The 5,902-nt window shown below is 40.9% G+C and overlaps 1 non-coding gene across 1 annotated transcript; it reads left to right on the top strand.

The window, feature by feature from the left end:
• On the top strand, positions 1 to 107 carry LOC112745281 (small nucleolar RNA R71). Its single transcript, XR_003173218.1, has one exon. It is a non-coding gene; the product is annotated as a small nucleolar RNA R71 (small nucleolar RNA).
• The last annotated feature ends 5,795 nt before the right edge of the window (positions 108 to 5,902 follow it).

The raw sequence follows: 5,902 nt of genomic DNA on the forward strand, positions 1-5,902 counted from the left end.
AACATATCTGGTGGGCACCTCCTTGTTAAGTCTTTAAACCTCTCCCATGCTTCATATAGAGTCTCACCATCTTGTTGCCTGAAAGTTTGGACCTCAGCTCTCAGCCTATTGATTCGTTGAGGGGGGTAAAATCTTGCTAAGAATTTGTTCACCACATCCTCCCAAGTTGTCAAGCTTTCCCTTGGGAAAGATTCCAGCCACTTAGCTGCTTTGTCCCTGAGTGAGAATGGAAATAAGAGTAGTCTATAGGCGTCAAGATGAACACCATTAGACTTCACTGTGTCACATATTCTCAGGAAGGTGGTTAAATGTTGATTGGGGTCTTCTTGAACACCTCCTCCAAACGAATAGTTGTTCGGGAACAAGGGTGATAAGCTGTGGTTTAAGTTCAAAGTTGTTGGCATGGATTGTTGGCTTTTGGATGCTACTTCAACAATTGCCTGGGTTTAGATTGATGTAAGAGCCCAAAACTCTTCTATCCTCACCAGCATGATTTGCTCTACCTCCTCCCCCATGGTTGTGATCCTCTTCTTCATGATGGTTTTCCATGTTGTCTACCATGTTTGGTACAAAGAATTCCTCCTCTTCCTCAGCACCAACCACTTTCTTTCCTCTTGCCTCCCTCTTTAATCTAAGGAAGTTCCTCTCAGGTTCAGAATCAAAGGAAGTTGAAGCCCCGCTTCTTCTCCCTGTCATACAACCATCAAGTGCAAGCAAGAAAAGATAGGTGCAAAAAGTATTTTTGTCAGAATTACTGTTAGTTGTGGGTGATGCAATATATCAAACAGTTAGTGGGTTAGCAAACAGAATTGAAAATAACAAAGAAAAACAAAAGAGTAGAGGGGGAAGGGAAGAAGTTTAACTAAAACAGAAAGTAAATCACTCAAACAGAAAATGAAATTCACAAAATAAAAATGCTCAATCTAGTGATCATCCAATTTAATCATTGTTGATGCACAATCAATCCCCGGCAACGGCGCCATAAACTTGATGCGGGTGGAAACTGTCTCTCAACAAATTTCCTTCGGCAAGTGTACCGAATTTGTCGTCAAGTAAAAACTCACAATAGAGTGAGGTCGAATCCCACAGGGATTGATTGATCAAACAACTTTAATTAGAAGAATGTTCTAGTTGAGCGAATCCAGAATTTGGGTTGAGAGTTGCAGAAAATAAAATGGCAGGAATGTAAATAACAGAAAAGTAAATGCTAGAATTAAAGGACTGGAAGTAAATGACTGAAAGTAAATTGCAGAATTGTAAATGGGAATGGGGGATTTGCTCATAAAAGTAAATGGCAGAAATTAAAGAGAATGGGTAAGATCAGAGATGGGGAGTTCATTGGGCTTAGGAGATATTGCAACCCTCCGGATCAAGTTCATTTTCATCTCTTCCTCAATCAATGCACTCATTGATCTCCTTGGCAATCTTAATTGATTGAATTACAAATTCAATCTCTCAAATCTTGATCAATAGCCAATTCCTTGGTCAATTGCTCATGAGAAGAGATGAAGTATGGTCACTGATTATACCACATGCATTTCCCAAATCAAGTATTGAGAGGGTTATAGTCACATACCCATTCAAACCCAATTTGGTCCAGCATGAGAAAGCATTTCTAGCTTGATCTCTTCATTCCTCTTTCAAGGTTCAAAAGAGATCCAAGTTTGAATAACTTCTTTTCCAAGATAACTACCCAATTGGATGAAGATCGAAAGCTTTCAAGTAAAATCAAGAGAAAAGATAGAAGAAGAATAATGAAAATTAGTATTGATCCATCAAATTACAACAGAGCTCTCTAACCCAATGAAAGGGGTTTAGTTGTTCATATCTGAGAAGATTCCCAAACCTACTGATAGCTTCCCAAGTGACACAGAGAAAAATCCGAGAGGTGAAGCAAAGAAAGTCAGATGGGAAGATTGCAAGATGGTTACTATAAGTGACAAGGAGACTGAGGAAGAGCCGAATAAACCATCAGAACAACCTGAAGATACATCAGCAGGAAAGCAGGAAGAGAATCATCAAGAAACCACAATTACACAGAAGGAGCTACTGAGACTCTATGCACCCTTTCCCCAGTTACTCAATGGTGGTGTAGAGAAGAGAATATACTCAAGGTTTCTTGACATATTTGCATCTCTCCATGTAAACATACCATTCATCAAGGCCCTCCAACAAATGCCCTCATACATTAAATACATGAAGGAGCTGCTGACCAGGAAAAGCTCACTCAAGGGAGGATAAACCATAGTGATGAATAAGGAGTGCAGTGCTCTCATTCAACCAGAGCTGCCTACAAAAAGAAAAGACCCAGGGAGTTTTCACATCCCCTGTGCCATAGGAGAAACAATGTTTGATAAATGACTCTGTGATCTAGGAGCAAGCATCAACTTAATGCCTTTATCCCTTATGAAGAGGCTGCAAATCAATGAGCTGATGCCCACAGACGTAGTCATCAGGCTGGCGGACAAAACTCAAAAATAAGCAATAGGAGTGGTTAAAAATGTGCTGGTGAAGGTTGGGAACTACTTCCTTCCCACAGACTTTGTCATACTGGAAATGGAAGAAAGTTATCTTCACCCAATCATATTGGGAAGACCATTCTTAGCTACAGCCAGAGTGCTTATAGATGTGGAGCGAGGAGAGCTAATACTGAGGGTACATAACGAACAACTCACATTCAATGTCTTCAAACCCTCACAAGAAGCAAGTCAAGAAGGCAAGAAACTAAGGACAGAGCATGACAGAGCAATGGTGGGAGAAACAACCATTGAGGCACAAGTTGTACACTCAGGAATTCCATTGGGTGATGAATGAAATAATCAGCAGCTGTCACAGCTAAAAGAAACTCAAGTGGAGCCAAAACCACCAGAATCATATGGGACCAGCAACAAAATCCCCGTAGGAAAAGAGACCACAAAGAGCAGGATAACAGCAAAAGAAAAAAAGAAGAAGATACCAAGGAGATGGAGGAACAAAAAGATCCCTACAGAAGATTTCTCTCCAGCGGATAAAGTGATCTCAGCTTACTTCCTAGATATCCCACCTCATCTCTCCACCATCCCATCTCAGTTACCTAAGGTTTTCACCATCAACAAAGTTCTCTCCCTAGAACATGTAGAGATCATTGATGAAGCCAATGGATATAGGTTTACTGCAAGAGGGGAAGATTTGAAGCATTACCAACCACCCTGACAAAGGAAGAACGTCAAGCTAATGACGCTAAAGAAGTGCTTCATGGGAGGCAACCCATATTTTACATGCTTTTAAAGTAGTTAATAAAGTAAGGTTCATCGATAACAAATCAACTTTGACATATCCTTGAATAAATCCTTTTATGCAACATATAGTGAAGAACAAGTTTGGTGTTCAAGGCACACTAAGAGGACATGAATGCAACTCATAGCATGTCACTCTTAGCACCTTGAACAAATCATCTTACACCACATTGCCACAAACTAAGTTTGGTGTCACCAAGGTTGCATACATGGAAATTTAATTAGTCAGTTGGTTTGCATTTGTGAATAGCACTTAGTAGTTAACAACAAAAATTTTAAAAAGTAGTTACTCTTTCTTGTCTTTTAAATTTTGCCGTCACTTCCCACAATTTTATTTTTTCTTTTATTTTGTAGGAGGATTGATAGGACAATTGAAGGATTCGCCTACCACAAAAGGAGAGGACTGTACACATGTCTCCAAGGGAATTGCATTGGGAATTGTTGCCATGCAACATTGGAAGAAGAACAAGCTTGGAAACTGAACCAACACCATCATAGAGTTGATGATCGTTGTGCTCATCCCATTCTAAACCCCATCCGTCCATCACACAACCACCCCATCAATCAACACCTTTCATTCACCCATCACTTTCCTATATAAGTGATTCCTAGTCCGTACACCCTTCACATTCCAATTCCCATTCTTTATACTTCACACCTTCGGAACCCAAGTCCTTTCATCTCACCCTATCCAAACCCAACTGAATTCCAGCATTTATCCACAACCCCTCAATACTTTCACACATCAACTCTTACTCATGGCAGCATCGAGCTCCAAGAGGCAAAAGAGAAAGGAACCGGTTGAGGGCAGCCATTTTGATGAAAGGAAATTCAAAACTGCATTCCATGAACTTGAATTTGAATGGATAAAGCTCAAGAAGATATTGCCTGAGTTAACATTCCAGTTCATTGAGGATGAATGCCCACATATTCGAGAGAAGATCGACCAAAGGGGTTGGCAAAGGCTCACGAACCCAGAAGCAAAGATAAATGCAAACCTCATCAAAGAATTCTATGCAAATGTGGTCAGAAAAGACAAAACTAAGGCCCCCACCTTCAAAAGTTATGTGAGAGGAACAGAAGTGGACTTCAGCCCCAATGCCATAATGAGGGTTCTTCAGCTGAAATTGCCACATTTTGATGAGCCCAGTTATCACGTAAGAATAAGTAATGGCCCCGACAATGATGAACTTGAAGAAATTGTGAATGATATATGTGTTATAGGATCTGACTAGGAAAGGTATTTGGATAAAAGACCTTGGTTCATCAGGAGAGGAGACCTCATCCCGGAAGCCAAGGGATGGTTTGAGCTTGTGAGGAGATCTATCCTCCCAACTGCAAATAATTCAGAGGTTAACACTACTCGAGCTACTATGGTACATTGCTTAATAAAGGGTGGAGGCATTAATGTGCATGAGATTATAGCTGAGGGGATTCAAGAGTCATCCGAGAAGAATGATCCAGGTGCTAGACTTTGGTACCCCAGCACCATCCTTAGATTGTGCACAAAAGCCAAGGTAGTTTTCGAGGATAGCAATCCAAGTTGGGTGAACCCTAGAAGGTCGGTCACGCTACAGTGAATAACTTATGTGGCACCCGCCCAACAACAATAAAGACCTCAAATAGGGAAAAGAGCAGCACAAGAGGGGCCTCCCCGAGAAGAATCTCATCAAGAAGAATATCAGCAAGAAGAGTACTATGATCCAACCAACATCAACTTGAATCATATTCACGGAGCCATTGAGGACCTAGCAAGGAGTTATATGAAGGGGCAGGAGCAACAACTACACGTTCAATCCCAAAGGATGGATCGTCAAGAAGAACTCCTTTCTAATTGGATGAATCAATAAGGGGAGTGGCAGAAACAGCAAATGGAACATTATTCCCATTTCACTCAAGCCATCAATCAAGTGACTAAAAGGCAAGAGCGTCAAGATAAAGGCCTTCAAGAACTCAACCAATGCCAGCTAGCTCAGACGAAGGCATTCAATGAGTTCAGTGTACTTAATGAAGGACGGCAACTACATAGGGAGGAGTTCAACATAAACACTCAAGCCAAGTTGAACTATATGTCTAGTCATATGCATAATCTACACTCTGTAATCCCTAAGTATGATGAGGACCAAAAATATCTCACAGAACAAGAGGAAAGGAAGGTGAAACAGCAGAAGGAAACATTGAACCTCCTTTGTTCGTCAATGAACTAAGTGATCTGGATCAACTGACATTGCCTCAGAAGAGACAGGATCCTGGAAAGTTCATAATACCTTGTACTATAGGCACCATGATTTTTAAGGCTCTGTGTGACCTTGGTTCAGGGATAAACCTCATGCCCGTCTCTGTAATAGAGAAACTGGGAATCTATGGGGTACAAGCTACTAAAATCTCATTAGAAATGGCAAACAATTCAAGAAAACAGGCTTATGGACAAGTAGAGGACGTGTTAGTAAAGGTTGAAGGCCTTTACATCCCTGCTGATTTCATAGTCCTGGATACTGGAAAGGAAGAGGATGAATCCATCATCCTAGGAAGATCTTTCCTAGCCACAGCAAGAGCTGTGATTGATGTGGACAGGGGAGAATTAATCCTTCAATTGAATGAGGACAACCTTGTGTTTACAACTCAAG

The sequence above is a fragment of the Arachis hypogaea genome, chromosome 14 (genome assembly GCF_003086295.3).
Source record: "Arachis hypogaea cultivar Tifrunner chromosome 14, arahy.Tifrunner.gnm2.J5K5, whole genome shotgun sequence".
Taxonomy (NCBI): Eukaryota; Viridiplantae; Streptophyta; class Magnoliopsida; order Fabales; family Fabaceae; genus Arachis; species Arachis hypogaea.